Below are 17,170 nucleotides of genomic sequence, written 5' to 3' on the forward strand. Positions count from 1 at the left end.
GAGAAGTGGCAGGGCCCTGCATCCCACTCCGTGGGGGTCCCAGAGCAGTGGTAAGAGGTCTCTTGGATGGCATGCAGCTGCTGGGAAAGTGAACATGAATTGCTCTCCCTTGGGAATCAATAAAGCTTTTTTAAAAAAATATTTATTTATTTGGTTGTGCTGGGTCTCAGCTGCAGCAATGTGAACTCTTAGTTGCAGCATGTAGGATCTAGTTCATTGACCAGGGATTGAACCCAGGCCCCCTGCATTGGGAGCACAGAGTCTTAGCCACTGGACCACCAGACAAGTCCCTCAACGAAGCTTCGAGAAAGAGCTTCTGCCTTGGAGTGAACCATGTCAGCCTGGCTAATTACCATCATATGAACATCTCAGGGATGGACTGAAACTCTAAGGTCTTCCTCAAGTTTTCTGGGCTTTGTCCTTTCTTGAGATGCTTGTAAGCTCCTGGGCAGGGGATAAGCTAAAGAAGTTTTACAACACCATCTTTTGGGGAAATGGGGCTTAGAGACAAATTTTGTTAGATTTAGAAAAATAAAGCAAAGTGATGGTTCTTGCACCCATTTATAGTATAGCAAATTTAGACCCTCTGCACTATTTGACCTAGACTTACCTTCTCTGAATGTGACTGCAGAGTGGGAAGTGAGATGGTTCTTGAGAGCCCTAGAGATGAAACTACTTTCCTGAAAATGGCTCTTCGATTTAATGATTTTGGTCACCACTGACCCTGGAGGTAAGCCACGGTGTTTTTAATTTTCAGTGACTCAGACCTCTCTGTCTTGATAATCTTGTTTCACTATAATCTATCCCATCACTTTTTTGCTGTTGTTGTTCCTGCAATCTGGTTTTTATTTTCTTGTCATTCAGTCACTCAGTGGTGTCTGACTCTTTGCAACCCCATGGACTGCAGCATGCCAGGCTTCCCTGTCCTTCATTATCTCCTGGAGCTTGCTCAAACTCATGTCCATTGAGTTGATGATGCCATTCAACCATCTCATCCTCTATTGGCCCCTTCTCCTCCTACCCTCAATCTTTCCCAGCATCAGGGTCTTTTTCAATGAATCAGCTTTTCGCATCAGGTGGCCAAAGTATTGGAGCGTCAGCTTCAGCATCAGTCCTTCCAATGAATATTCAGCACTGATTTCCTTGAGGACTGACTGGTTTGATCTCCTTGCAGTCCAAGGGACTCTCAAGAGTCTTCTTCAATACCACTATTCGAAAGCATCAGTTCTTAGGCACTCAGCTTTCTTTATGGTCCAGCTCTCACATCCATACATAACTACTGGAAAAACCACAGCTTTGACTACATAAAACTTTGTTGGCAAAATGATGTCTCTCCCTTTTCTAAATTAAAATCTATTTGTGTCAATATATGAAGGACATGAAAAACTATATGAAAATAGCATAACCTCAGGAAGTATTAATAACTGACACTGGTAAAAAAAAAAAAAAAAAAGACCGTATTAATGAAAAGAGGCATTGGAATGAGTTTTGTCAAAGATTGTAAATAGTCACTTGCTATGAAGCAGTGCCATTCCGTGGTCAGGGCAGCTCCTCTCATTAGCCAGCTGACACTGTCCTTGTGTAGTTTGGCTCAGGGGTGCAGAGGACCTAGTCTCATCTCTGCTGTGGCAGCATGGCTGCTAGGAGAATTTGGAAGAGGCAGGGGAGATGGGAGGGCTGGCATGTGGGGTAAGGGACACAGCTGGACTCTCCCAGGGAGCCCAGATGCTGAAAGCTGAAGATGGAGTAATTTCTAATGGAGCTGTGTAATAGCCCTGTGAAACAGGACCAGCATCCAGCTGCTCCCAGCAAGTCCAGCATCCTAGCCACAGGTCAGAGTGGCTCTCTGTGGGGACATTCCCTGACTCAGGGCAGTGCTTCACCCTAATCCAAAGCTGGCATTTTGTTGGCCAGGTTCTTGGGTCATTGAAAAATGGTAAATGATTTGGGTTTGCCTAATCCAAACCAGTGTGTCTTTTTCGAGGATTAGTGATCACTTTCTGTTCTTTTAGCTCTCAATGTCTCTGTAATTTCAGTTCCCGCTCTTTGCAAAATAGATCGAACAAGCAAGATGCTTTCCTGCATCTCATAACACCACCCAAACTCCAGAAATCATCTAACTTTTGTACTTAATTTACTATGTAGTCTTGGTGTTTTTGTGTTTTGAGTCAGATACTCAGTTCATGGGCTTTCCAGGTGGCTCAGAGATAAAGAATCTGCCTGCCAAGCAGGAGACGTGAGTTTGATCCCTGGGTCAGGAAAATCTCCTGGAGAAGGAAATTGCAACCTACTCCAGTATTCTGGCTTGGGAAATCCCATGGACAGAGATGCCTTGCAGGCTACAGTCCTTAGGGTCGCAAAGGAATCAGACACAACATAGCGACTAAAAAACAACAATCTGTTCATACTGAGAAAAAATACTACTACTTAATATACACAAGAGAAATTATTTCTACTGTGGTGTCAATACTGTGCTATAAAAGTTATTGTGGTCTCGCACAGAGCCACAACTTACTGACCCATGAATTGATCTTTAAGCCTAAAACAGTACCAGCCTAGTCATCTGCCAGGTACTTTACTGCTAATCACAGAGGAGACTCTACCATTCTTCACCCTTGCCATGCATCACTCTTTCGTCTTTGTTCCTGCTGTCTCCTCAACGTGCCGTGCAGACAATGGAAGAAATAATAGGTGCTGGTGTCAAAGACAACGCCGGGGGGTGAGCAGAACCAGACCTAAAAGCTTAATCCCCGAAACAGTAAAGTTCAGCAATTAATCCCAAATACAATGGAAAGTATTCATGAGTATTAAACTGGAAGGTAACTGGATCAAAATCTTAAAACAAAGTAAATTAACACTCTCGATTGCATTCAGGGACTGCTGCTAGAAAACTATACGAGTAATTCAGATGGCAGATGAAGTGGGAAGTGGATAATAGAACTAGGAGAATTCAAGAGATATTTAGGAGGTTTGAATAGTCAAGATTGGAGACTATTTTGAGACACAGGGATAAAAGGAAAGGTATATAATGCTAGCTTTTTTTTTACTCAAATGCTTGCAATGTGTTAGCCACTTAATAAACATTATTTATAATTCTTTCAGGGGTCTTAAAGATAGGTATTATGTCCATTTTACAAATGAAAAACTATGTCTCCCAGAGGAGAAAAGTCCTGCCCCAAGACATACAGATAGTGAGTGGGGGAGCTGGGAGTTAGATTCAGGTCAGGTCCATGGTCTTTTCAGTTTACCTCGTTACCTTGAAGTTCAAGTGAAAGGGAAGAAATTCTCTCACAACACACTATAACTTCTTTGTCTACCTCTTGCTGATTTTAGTTCCCAATATAATTATACAAATCCATTTTATGTGTTTTAAGTGTGATTTTCATCTAAGAGGTTAATCTAACTCCAGGCAATGCCGTTAAACAATCAGAGACTATTTCAAAATCAGTATTCTTTTTTTGTTAAACAGAGATGTTACTTATTTATTTTTGGCTGCATGGGTCTTAATTGCCACAGGTGGGCTTGCTCTAGCTGCGACGAGTGGGGGCTGCTCTCTAGTGCTTGGGCCTCTCATTCCCGTGGCTTCCCTTGTTGCACAGCACTGCTCTAGGCACTCTGGCTCCAACAGCTGCGGCTCCCAGGCTCTAGAACACGATCTCAGCGGTGTGGCACTGGGGTTATCTGCCTGGTGGCACATGGGATCTTCCTGGACCAGGGATCAAACCCATGTGCCCTGCATTGGCAGGTAGATTTTTAACCACTGGACCACCAGAGAAGCCCCTAAAAATCAATTTTCTTAATGTGAGTACAACTGATAATTGTGGAAAGTTTTTTATTTCTTTGTGCATACTTTCTTTGTACTATTTACAAAGTACATTTAAACTTTCAGATTCAATGAAATTATAACTTTAGAGTTCACTTCCCTTTTTCACATTATGAACAGATATTTCCCTTCCCACATGGGTCAGGTTACAAAAATCCTTCCTCAATTTACACAAAAATTGGGCGTTCATCATTGAGAAATTGTAATGAAATAAGTAACTGATTTTTCAAACATGTGATAAAACATAATCTTGTTGACAAAGAGATGGGAATGTTCCTATTTTCGTTTGCTCTTTCTAGAAGAGTATTCTGATTTCATTTCTCTGTTAAGTATGACTTTTGAGTTTAAGGTTTGATCTTTTTAGTTGTGCCAAATCAACTGCATATCATTAAAGTTCTTTCACTGAACTAAAACGCAGTGATTTCAATCTGTAAATTAGCTCTGGTAACATTACAAAATGCTGAGAAGAGAAGAAATAGTTGGAAATATGGGAATAAGGTAATGTACCTGGATCGTATTTTTTTTCCCTTTCTTGACAAACAAATATTTTATTTCTCCTCTTAAGAAGCAAATAAGATAATATGCTCAACTTCATATTAACAACAATTTATCTGTACACACTGAATTGAAGATGCTTCTGTTCTCTCTTTGACATCACTCTAAATGAAGATGCAGCCACAGATTATTTCACCCCAACACCTCACCTCAAGTCAATATCATACCTCTGTAAGGTGGCTGGTTGCTGGCATGTGAGTGGTCTATTTCCAACTCTGTTAAATAGGAAGTGAACTCACAAACACAGCATCATTTTTCACACTGTCTCACATGAGCTGAACCAGAGATTATGAGGGCTAGTATCAGTGCTTTATACATTTATTTTGGAAAATAATTTCCTTGACTGCTGATTCAAAAGGATTTTCAATTAAAGAGTCACTTATTAATAGTAAATGAGAAATACTGTAAGAATATGGAATGATAAACTCTGCATACAGAATCTATGTGTTATCTTAGTAATTTTTATGTAAATCTCAAACTATTCTAAAATTAAAAGTTTCAGTTCAGTTCAGTTTAGTTCAGTCACTCAGTCATGTCCGACTCTTTGCAACCCCATGAATTGCAGCACGCCAGGCCTCCCTGTCCATCACCAACTCCCGGAGTTCACTCAAACTCACATCCATCAAATCGGTGATGCCATCCAGCCATCTCATCCTCTGTCATCCCCTTCTCCTCCTGTCCCCAATCCCTCCCAGCATCAGAGTCTTTTACAATGAGTCAACTCTTCGCATGAGGTGGCTAAAGTACTGGCATTTCAGCTTCAGCATCATTCCTTCCAAAGAACACCCAGGACTGATCTCCTTTAGAATGGACTGGTTGGATCTCCTTGCAGTCCAAGGGACTCTCAAGAGTCTTCTCCAACACCACAGTTCAAAAGCATCAATTCTTCGGCGCTCAGCTTTCTTCACAGTCCAACTCTCACATCCATACATGACCACAGGAAAAACCATAGATTTTTTTTAAAAAAGTATAAGAGAGAACATAGTATGTTCTGGAAATCTCCTTTGAAGTGGGGAGTGGAAGTGAAGAATTTGGCTAGGTAGGCAAAAGACCTTTTATGCTATTCAAAGGAGATTCAATACATAAATTGTATAGGCTGGATGAGGATTCCTAGATCTGTGGATGGGCTTCAGGGGTGTTGCAAAACCTCCTGAGTTGTATAAGATTATATTGTCTGAATGTGTATAGTATGTTTTTCTCTGAAGAAAGTTAAAAACTTTAATTATTATTCAATTATTCTTAAAGGGAAAAGCACATAAAATTGTTAATAATCACTGCTGAAGGTAATGTTGAAATTGAAATATTTCGAGCAAGAGATATGAAACAATTCTATTTTTGTGTGCAAAAAAGATCCCTTCTTGGTAGTCCAGACTATAGTGATAATGTGTATGTATTTGGAGAAGGAAGGCAGGAGTTAAAGCCAAGATGGTGATAAAGACAATGATCTTCAGACTTTTTTGAATTGTGGTCTACTTTGCAGGGGAAAGGAATGACCCCATAAGATACCCTACCCTACTGTTGCCACTTTCCTGAGAAAAAAATTACTCAGTCTTTGGGATGAAATGTCATTTTTGTAAACCAAAGTTTGATGGGATTATATATACATCAACTTTATCATTGTAGATAAATGCACTGTACAAAAAAGGTCTCAATGACCCATATAACCACAATGGTGTGATCACTCACCCAGAGCCAGACATGCTGGAGTGTGAAGTCAAGTGGGTCTTAGGAAGCATTACTACAAATAAAGCTAGTGGCAGTGATGGAATTCCATCTGAGCTATCTAAAGTCCTAAAAGATGATGCTTTAAAGTTCTGCTCTCAATATGGCAGCAAATTTGGAAAACACAGCAGTGGCCACAGGACTGGAAAAGGTCAGTTTTCATCCCAATTTCAAAGAAGGGCAGTGCTAAAGAATGTTCAAACTACAGTACAACTGTACTCATTTCACATGCTGGCAAGGTAATGCTCAAAATCATTTAAGCTAGGCTTCGACAAAATGTGAGTCGAGCGATTTCAGATGTACAAACTAGATGTAGAAAAAGCAGAGGAACCAGAGATCAAGTTGGTAACATCCGTAGGATCATAGAAAAAGCAAGGAAATTCCAGAACATCTACTTCTGCTTCATTGAGCACGCTAAAGCCTTTGATTGTGTGGATCACAACAAACTGTGGAAAATTCTTAAAGAGATGGGTATACTAGACCACCTTACCTATCTCCTGAGAAACCCATATACAGGTCGAGAAGCAACAGTCAGAACTGGACATGGAACAATGGACTGGTTCAAAAATGGGAAAGGAGTATGTCAAGGCTGTATATTGTCATCCTGCTTATTTAACTTATATGCGGAGTACATCATGTGAAATGCTGGGCTGGATGCAGCTCAAGCTGGAATCAAGATTGCCAGAGGAAATATTAATAACCTCAGATATGCAGATGACACCACCCTAATGCCAGAAAGCAAAGAGGAACTAAAGAGCCTCTTAATGAAGTTGAAAAAGGAGAGAGAAAAAGTTGCTTAAAAGTCAACATTCAAACAACTAAGATCATAGCATCCAGTCCCATCATTTCATGGCAAATAGATGGGGATGGGGGCGGGGGGGGGGGCGGAGCATGGAAACACTGACAGATTTTATTTTCTTGGGCTCCAAAATCACTGCAGATGGTGACTGCAGCCATGAAATTAAAAGATGTTTGTTTCTTGGAAGAAAAGTTATGACAAACCTAGGCAGTGTTTTAAAAAGCAGAGACATCACTTTGCCAACAAAGGTCTGTCTAATCAAAGCTAAGGTTTTTCCAGCAGTCATGTATGGAAGTGAGAGTTGGACCATAAAGAAGGCTGAGCAATGAAGAATTGATGCATTTGAACTGTTATGCTGGAGAAGACTCTTCAGAGTCCTTCGGTCTGCAAGGAGATCAAATCAGTCCATCCTAAAGGAAATCAGTCCTGAATAGTCACTGGAAGGACTGATGCTGAAGCTGACGCTCCAATATTTTGGCCATGTAATGCAAAGAACTGACTTATTGAAAAAGACCCTGATGTTGGAAAACACTGAGGGCAGGCGGAGAAGGGAATGACAGAGGATGAGATGGTTGGATGACATGAGTTTGAACAAACTCCGGGAGATAGTGAAGGACAGAGAAGTCTGGCATGCTGCAGTCCAGGGGGTCACAAAGGGTCAGACATGACTGAGAGTCTGAACAACAACATGGGTCACTATGCACCAGCATCCTGGCAACAGAGAAGAAAAACTCTTCCCCCGGAACAGGGATTCCCACATGCTGCAGCAGCAACTATCTCCAGGCTGGTGAAAGGTAAAGCCCACTAACTTCTTCTGGAGAAGGACTGAGGCTTAGCAATAGTAACAGCAGCTTTACGATCAACAGGTCATTTTCTTGAGCTGTCTGGGATGTCCAGTTTCAGGATGAAGTTAGAGTAACTATAGATACCGTGGACTGAGTAAGTATCCTTGGATTCTTTGAACTTCAAAGGAAGAATTGTTTAATAAAGAAGATAGAACACAATTTCCTGTTAATGTGGCCAAGTGGGATCTTAATTAGGAAAACATCTCAGAATGGTGAAGCCCAACACTAAGGCAGGCCACCTTTCAGGATATAGAAGTAGCTATAATTCTATTGAGTTATCTACCTGTAACTCAGGTACTGGATAAATATCCTTTCTTTTCAACCTCACCTTACCATGAAGAGGTTATCTACGGTTGAATTAGCACTATCAGAGCCCACATTTCCTATAAGTGATATAAACTTGGCTCCAAGTGCTTTATACATATTTGCCCAAGTAACCTATCTTAAAAAAAAAAAAAAAAAAGGAGGAAAGATTACAAAGCTGCACTAATCTCTATGATCCTGCCAAGATCATTCTCATGAAGTTATACTTTATAAAGTATGTGCTTATGCTCATAATTTGTACTCTATGAAGCTCAATCTTTTCTTCTATAAAATGAGAGTACTAATGTTCATCCTGTAGCTTTGTTGAAATCACACCATGAAGATTACAGCAAAATTTAAACAACCAAATGACAGCTCCTTTTCTACCCTCTTAGTTCTTTCTCCTCTCTAAACAAGAAAAACAAATTATTATTTTAATATATCACATGCCATAGCATTTACATAGACCACTCTTGACGATCTCAACAAACCACAAACCCAGAGGTAAGAAGATTTTATCATAGTTGATGAATCTTATACTACAATAAGAGTGAGAGAAAACAGAAAATTTGTTACCTTCGTGGCATCTATTTATTAGTTGGTTTTAGAAGTGTTTGAGGAAAAATAAATAATAAGAAATACCACCTGGAAAGACCACTATTAAAAACTTAGCACAGTAATCAAGATAGCATAATACTGAAGGGAAAATAAGACACGTAGGTCAATGGAACAGAATAGAAAGCCCAGAAACAGACTCTTACAAATATGCCCAGTTAATTTTTGACTAAAGAGCAAAAGTGACTAAATGGAGGATGGGCAGCCTTTTCAATAAATGGAACTAGAGAAATTGAAATTCATCAGCAAAAAAAAAAAAAAAAAAAAAACTTGACCTAAAAACTCACACTTTATGCAAAATTGTACTGAAAACAAAATTTTAATTTAAACTATAAAACTTATAGAAAATAACATAGGAGAAAATCTTTCAGACCTAGAATTAGGTAAAGAATTCTTAGGCTTGACACCAAAAGCATAATTCATAAAAGGAAAAAACAGATAAATTGGCCCTCATCAAAATAAACTTTTGCTCTGCAAAAAGACCCTATACAAGGATAAAAAGACAAATTAGAGACCAGGGGAAGATTCTGAAAATCACTTATCAAAATTCTTTTGTCTAAAACACATAAAGATCCTTCAAATCTCAACATTTAAAAAATAATAATCTAATTAGAAAACTGGGCATGGACAAAAATTCACAGACATTCCTCCAAAAAGGACAGGTATACAGCTGGCAAATAAACAACTGAAAAGACTTTAACATTATCATCCATTAGACGGATGCTAATTAAAACTACAGTATCCTGTCAAAATTAACAATGGACTTATTATACAACCTAGCAATCTACTTTTGGGTATTTATCCTAGAGAAATGTCTTCTTTCCACATAAGAACTTGTATATGAATATTCATAGCAACTTTATTCTTAAATAGCCAATAACTGTAAACTATCCAAATTTCCTTGAGGTTCCTTAAGATGTTGTTTGTATCAATAGTTTGCATCTTTTTCTAAATCACTGAGTAGTATTCCATGGTGTGGACACACCAGTTTGTTTAATCATTCACCCACTCAATGAAATCTTACTAGTTTATGGTTTTTGGCTATTAAGAATAAAGTTGCTATGAATATTCATATACTTCTAAATATCACTTGGGTCAAAGAAGAAATCTCAAGAGAAATGAAAGAATTGTTTAAACTAAATGAAAATAAAAATACAGCTTATGAAAATGTATGAAATACACTGAAAATAGTGCTTACAGAGAAATTTACAGCATTAAATACATTATTAGTAGAGAAGAAGACGTAAAATTAAAAAAAGAAAAACACTAAAAAAAAAACCCCTAATATTCTACCTTAGGAAACTAGAAAAAGAAGAACAATTCAAGCCAAACCAAATGCACAAGAAAAGAAATAATACAAATTAGAGCAGCAATGAAATTGAAAATAGGAAAACAATAGAGAAAATCAACAAAACCAAAATCTGGCTCTTTGAAAAGATCAATAAAACTGATAAACTTCTAGTAGGCTAAGAGTACAAGAGAAGACACAAATTACTAAATTCTGATACAGGTCCTGATCAGTCCAAGAAGAACTTTGAAAAATTATGCTAAGTGAAAGAAGCCAGTCACCAAGGACTACCTATGATTCCATGCACATAAAATGCTCATCCCAGGGAAGTACACAGAGACAGAAAGCAGATTGGTGACTGCCAAGTGCTGGGGTTAGGGGTCAGTAGGTGATAGCTGAAGGACACTTCCTTTCTTTTTGAGGTGATGAAAATGTTCTGAAGTCAACTTTGGTGACAGGTATATGTATCTGTGAATACATTATAAACCACTAAAGTGTACACTTTAAATGAGTGAATTGATGGTATGTGAACCATCTCAATAAAGGCATCTAAGAGAACCAACAGAGTGCAAAAAATTGTATACAACAGGCTAAATTTTCTAAGAAAAGAATGAGGGGGGGGGGTGACAAAATGTTTCAGAACAAAAAGCTTATCTATGCATAATATTTCAGGGAGGACCCAGGAAACAGAATATATCTATTGCCTCCAAGGAAGAGAACTGGTGACGGAAGCACATGCTTGGAGGAAACTTTACATTGTATTATCTTTTTGCATTTTCATGTGCCATATTATTAGGCAGATTTACCATGAAACTAATGAAGCTTAAACTTTGGGCCCCTCACTTGCACAGGCTCTTCATAAGGCCCCAAGAGGGCCCTAAAACATACTTACCTGTTTGTGAAATTGATGCTCATGTTTGTAAAATTTCCAAAAATGAGATGTGTTAACTTCCAACAACTCACCTTGCTATTTCTTTCCACTCCAAATTCCCCTTCTTTTACTTCTCCTTTTGTGATGTGTGAGGAAAGGAGAAGAAAGAATCTGGCTGCAAACATTTCTGGGAGCCCATGCTCTGCAACAAGAGAAGCCACCTTAGTGAGAAGCCTGAGCTCGGCAACTACGGAGTAGCCGGTGCCCGCTACAACCAGAGACAGCCCAAGCGTAGCAAGACCCGGTTCAGCCAATAAACAAATAAATGACATTTTTAAAAAAGAAATGTTTGACCAGTTTTATTGAGGTATAAATAACATACAAAAACCGCACTTTAAAGTATACAATTTGATATGTTTTTATATATGCATACACCCATGAGGCCATCACCACAGTCAAAAAAGATCATATTCTTCACCTTCAAAAGATTCCTCTCGTTCCTTCATCAGATATGTGCTTTGCAAAGATTTTATTCCAATATTTTCATTATCTTAGCAGCATCGTTTTAAAAGCAAAAGTTTTATAAATTACACTGAAGTTCAATTTATTTATTTGTCCTTTTCTTGAGTATGCTTTTGCTGTTGTATCTAACAAACAAGTCACAAGATTTTTGCTTATTTTTCTTGGAGGAGTTCTATTGTTTTAGGTGTTTCATTTAGGTCTACAATCCATCTTGAGTTATTTTCCGTATGTAGTGTGCAGTGTGGATTCAAGTTCATTTTTTTGCATACCGACATCTAGTTGTCCCAGCACCACTTGTTAAAAGGCCCATCCCTTCTCCACTACATTGCCTTTGTGCCTTTAAAGCATTTTTCTATATTTACAGAAACGTTGCAAAGGTAGTACTGACAATTCTGTCACTGAGTTTTCCCAATGTCAGTGTTCTAGTTTTGGCAAATGTAGTTTTCTCTTAGTTTTGTCTACGTAAGATGTAGACATTAGTAGATTACTATTAACTAAGTTCTAGGCTTTATTTGATCCCACTAACGTTCTTTTTCTGTTCCAGGATCCAACAGGGAATACCACATTATATTTGTTTTCATGTCTTCTTAGGTTTTTTGGTTTACACATAAATAAAAATGCGCTTAGACCAAAGTTTTCAACAGGAACAAGAAAGAACATTAAATATTACTCTGAAGTGCTAATCGTTGTGGCTATTAAGATTTTAAAGCAAAAGTGACTTCCCTGGTGGTGCAGTGGTTAAGACTCCATGCTCCAATGCAGGAGGCCCAGGTCTGACCCCTAGTCAAGGAACTAGAGCCTGCATGTTGCAGCTAACAGCATGCGTGCCACAATTAAAGATCCTGGATGCAGCAACTAAGACACATCACAGCCAAATAAATTTTAAAAGGAAGTTCAACTGGATTAAAAAAAACGATTTTAAAGCAAAAGAATTTTCTTTCAGAGTTCATAATGAACAGCAGCATTATTAAATAGCAAATATTTCATAGGAATCATCAAAATAGCTGCTGTTTTCATCCAGGAACATTCGGAAAAATACTAAAATGAGAAAAGCTAATTAATATGTATCCAAAACACTTTATTAAAACTTAAAATGGAAAAATATGTATAAAATTAACTGGTAAAGAAACAAATCAGATAGCAAGTAATAGTCCATTACTGGAGATTTTATTTCAGATATAACAGCCCTGATCAATTGTTGACTGTTGTGTAATATGGTTAATATAGAAAACCTTATGAGTGATTTTTAACTTTCTTATCAACTGAAAACTAGCTATGGCTTTATTCAACAAAGTGGAGCAACTTCTGGATGACTTGAACCTGTTGTTGAATGGTATTTGTAGTCAGCTGTATGATAAGAAAGCTATAATGAAAGATGTGAATAAAGCATTTTTTAAAAACATGAACAAGTACAGAATATGTGCTCTGTCTAGTTTCTTTAAATTCACTGGAGAAAATGTCACATCTTTGATATTAGGATTTGTTGAGTTGGATTCAACATTTTGCAACGATCATTTGTGTTCTTTTCAGGTATAATTCTCCACTTTTACAAAAGAATTCTGTTACTAGAATTGCCTACATGATTTTCCAAAAAGATTCTAATTCCATATGCTAACTCACAAATTATCCTAAATAAATATATAAGGAGTATACATGCACGCATGCTCAGTCCCTCAGTTGTGTCCAACTCTGAGACCCCCTGGACTGTAGCCCACCACACTCCTCTGTCCACGGATTTTTCAGTCAAGAATACTGGAGTAGGTTGCCATTTCCTAGTCCAGGGGATCTTCCCAACCCATGTACCTGGAGGCAAATGAACTTCTCCAGTGTGACGGCAATATGTGAGGCTAGCTAGAGTTATGGTGAGAGTTCGTGTCCTTGCCAAGTGCTTGGATTGTTAGAAACAGAGGCTCTTTTTAAGTAGATATACACCAAATTCTGGTAAAAGTTCATTATGCCCTCCAAGTCCCCTATGAGGACACTGGCTTACTATATGAGAACAAATTGAAGGTCCATCATTAGGACTGTGGACCCTTAATGAGGTCACTATTCCAGAACTTAATAAACACACTCACTACTCTCTGACCAGCTCACTGGGAGGTGGCTATCTTGTAAAAATGTGGGCTCCTTGGGAGCTTCAGCTTTATACAAGGCAACACATGGAAGATGGCCTCTCAAATGTGGCTTGGCCATTCCTGAACACAACATGACACTCAGATTGTGAAAGACCCCAGACATCCACTGATTAACAACATTCCCTTCCAGTTACTTTCCCATACAATGTTTTCTCCCATCATCCCCTCCTGAATTCAGTTCAATCATCCTTTTATCCTTACCACTCCATTAATATCATTCCACTCAAAGTCACCATGAGTTCCAGATGTCACAGCCAAAGGTCAACTCAGTCTTCATTTTATCAAAACCGTCAATAGTATGTGACACACCTCACTCCGTTTTGAGAAACTAGGCTTCCAAGACACCCTCCTTTTCTTTCCCTCTCTCCCTCCTTTCCTCTCCTTTCCTTCCCTCTCTATCCCACACTCCCTCCTTGTCTCCCCACACTTCCATCTCTCTTCTTTCTCTCCTCTCTTCCTTTCTTCCTTGGTTCTCTTACCTCACGAGCTGCTGCCTATCTTTTTGGTTGCATCATTCTATCTTCCCTATTTCTAGGTATAAGAGCCCCCTTTTTCAGACTGTTGACCTTTCCTCTTTATCCATCATTGTTCTCCTGGTGATCTCACCTGGTCCCACTGCTTCAAATATTATTAGATACTGATACCTCACACAGTTGTACCTCTAGTCATGAAATTGTCCCAAATTCCAGATATGTACATCCAAATGAGTACCTAGCTCCCCCTTGGTAGCCTAATCGTTGTCTCAAACTCAACATGCCCAATATGAAACTTTTTATTTCTGCTCCCACCAAAAAATTAAAAAAAAAAAAAAATCCCACCCAACCCTCCAGTTTTATCTCAGTAGAAAACAATTCTATTTTTTTATTTCTTAGGTCAAAGACTATAGAGATATCCTTGATTTCTTTCTCTCTCATTCAGCTTTTGTCCATCAACAAATGAAGTCAGCTCTACCTTTAAAATATACTGTCTTACTGCTTCTTCACAACTATTGCCTCAATCAAACCACTTCAATTTCTCACCACACTAATGCAAAATTGCCAGTTGGTCTGCCTGCTCCCACAACTGTTCCCTAACCATTTCTTCTCCAGATAGTGACCAGTGATAAAAGGGGGATTGCGACACTCCTCTACTCATACCCTTCCATGCTTCCTGTCACACTGTGAGTAAAAACTAAAATCTTCACCATTCCCTATAAAGCCCTACCCAGCCATGCCCCCAAACATCTTCCTAAATCCATTTCCAACCATTCTCCTCTTCCCTCATTCTACTAGCCTTTGCTGCTTCACTTATACGTAAAGTTCCTGTACACACACAGCTCTGCAGCTGAATTATCTGTTTTAATTCACCTAGTTGTTCCTTTGCTAGTCCATACTCTTGTTATAATATTTTCATCAGATCCCTTAATATCTGGTGTAGTCATCCCCCCTTTAATTTTCTTCATCGACACAGATTTGGCAACTCTGAACTCCATTCTTTTATCTGAATTTTAGAATTTGTTATTTTGGATACCCTAAGTATCTTAACAGTAATTTGATTTGCAAAGCATTGAGTTTGCAATTTGGTTGATCTTTAACTTTGAACGTGAAGTCTTCCCATCTTTAAATATGGTATATTTGCCCAATTATTAAAACCTGTTTTATCTGCTTTGTTAGAGATTAAAATACTTCCCCATAAAATCTTGAATATTCTTAATTAGTTTGATTCCTTTTCTCTTTTGGCCTCATCCTTCTCCAGCCTTTCCCCACCTTAAGCCCCATACATATATACGTGATTCAACATTACTCTCTCAGTGGCCTCTCATGAGTTTTGCATTAGTTCTTCAGGTCTTCCTAGATTTTCTTTTTTATCCTGCGGCATCTCTGGAGCTAGGACGGCAAAGGCAACATGCAGCCTATGCTGGTTTGCCCCCATGGTCCCACTGATTGTCTATGATGGTTTGAGCTGAATTATTTTACTATTGGCAAGTGAATCTCCTAATTAAAACATGTCAGTAAGTGGCACATATAACAAAATGACAAATAGGGTTGTTTATGGGCATTATAGGAGAAAGCAATGGCACCCCACTCCAGTACTCTTGCCTGGAAAATTCCATGGACAGAGAGGCTTGGTGGGCTGCAGTCCATGGGGTCGCTAAGAGTCGGGCACATGACTGAGCGACTTCATTTTCATTTTTTACTTGCATGCATCGGAGAAGGAAATGGCAACCCACTCAGTGTTCTTGCTTGGAGAATCCCAGGGATGGGGGGAGCCTGGTGGGCTGCCGTCTGTGGGGCTGCACAGAGTCGGACACGACTGAAGTGTCTTAGCAGCAGCAGCAGCATGGGCATTATTTTATATTTGTCATATGCTCTCTATCTCACACCATCCAGTCCTTCTTAATCTTCCAGGCTCCCTCTGAGTCCTCCAGCAGCCCAGGTCATCACATGGCTGCTAAGTCCTACTCCTCTTTCTGTTCCTTCCACCTGCTCTGCACAACAAAGCTCTTCAGCATCCAGAAAGGCTGGATCTTCCCTCTACCATCAGATCGGGATTTCTTCTTTTTGAAAAGTGATCTAACTTTAAAATTTAGAAGCGATCATTTGTTTGTACCAAGAGATTTTTCATCCTAACAGAGATAGTTTCAATCCAAATTAATTTATAATTGGTGCAAAATTTCACAGTATAACCAATGAAAGCAATTCAATAAGTATGGTAGAGAATGGTCCTGGGTTGTAGCATTATCAGGTAAGTAAACAAGTTCTAAGAGACTTCCACAGATGGTTTATTCTTTACAGTATTTTCTCTATTTTTATAACTTCTTCCTTTGTTTTCACTTTGCTTAGCACCTAGGTTTTATAATGTAAAAGTGAAAGTCACTCAGTTGTGTCCAGTTCTTTGAGACCCCATGAACTATATAGTCCATGAACTTTTCCAGGCCAGAATACTTGAGTGGGTAGCCATTTCCTTCTCCAGGAGATCTTCCCAACCCAGGTCTCCCACATTGGAGGTGGATTTTTTACCAGCTGAGGTTTTATAAAAATTCTACAGTTTTTTCTTTCTTTTTTCCTTATGCAACACTGTGACATTGTAATGTGGGCCTGTAGTTCTCTGATGGAGACAGGGTTTTATTCATCATGCTGTTTAAGTGCAGGTCAGTCTTAAGGCTAAGACACACGATATGAAAAAATTATGAAATCTGAGTCTCTTAAGCCTAGACATTAACCCAGCAAACCTCTAAATTCTGATTAGCTTTCTCTTTACCCTCATTTTACTTTCTCTTCCCATCTTCACTGTGTGAAATTTTAAGTTCGTAATAGGGTAAAATTGCTTCTACCTTTGTTTGTAAGATATGTCATTTCAAAATTTAATATCTGAAAAATATCCAGAGGGGAATTTCATCAGATACACTCCACTCATTAGTACAAAGGCTACTGAGGTTCTCTATAGAGTCTATGTAGAATATAAGGATCACTCTTTTGTGTGTCTTGCTTGTTTTATTTTTTCTTATTCTTGTCTCCTAAACTATCTGTAGTTACAAATATCTAAACAGGTATAGTTGGTACATGCAGAAGTCTGTCAGCATAATAAGCAAATGTTTTAAGTTAAAGTCTCTGGTAAATTACACTTGTGTTCTTGTACTGTTTAGTATGATTTTAGTAAATCATAAGAAAATTGATGGCTGCACTAATTAACTTTTTTCAGTAATTTTTAAA

General features: G+C 38.6%; 1 protein-coding gene across 2 annotated transcripts in view; it reads right to left on the minus strand.

Annotated features, from left to right (window-relative positions):
* Positions 1–17,170, minus strand: part of LOC138072302 (lysozyme C, kidney isozyme) — a 55,753-nt gene that overhangs the window by 14,267 nt on the left and 24,316 nt on the right. The window contains exon 2 of one of the 2 annotated variants that reach the window (XM_068963409.1): positions 10,914–11,023. The exons of the other annotated variant lie outside the window; for it this stretch is intronic. The gene's annotated coding sequence lies outside the window, so the exon portion shown is untranslated. The remainder of the gene's footprint in view (positions 1–10,913; positions 11,024–17,170) is intronic. 2 annotated transcript variants of the gene reach the window in all.

The sequence above is a fragment of the Capricornis sumatraensis genome, unplaced genomic scaffold, assembly GCF_032405125.1.
Source record: "Capricornis sumatraensis isolate serow.1 unplaced genomic scaffold, serow.2 scaffold1, whole genome shotgun sequence".
Classification (NCBI taxonomy): domain Eukaryota; kingdom Metazoa; phylum Chordata; class Mammalia; order Artiodactyla; family Bovidae; genus Capricornis; species Capricornis sumatraensis.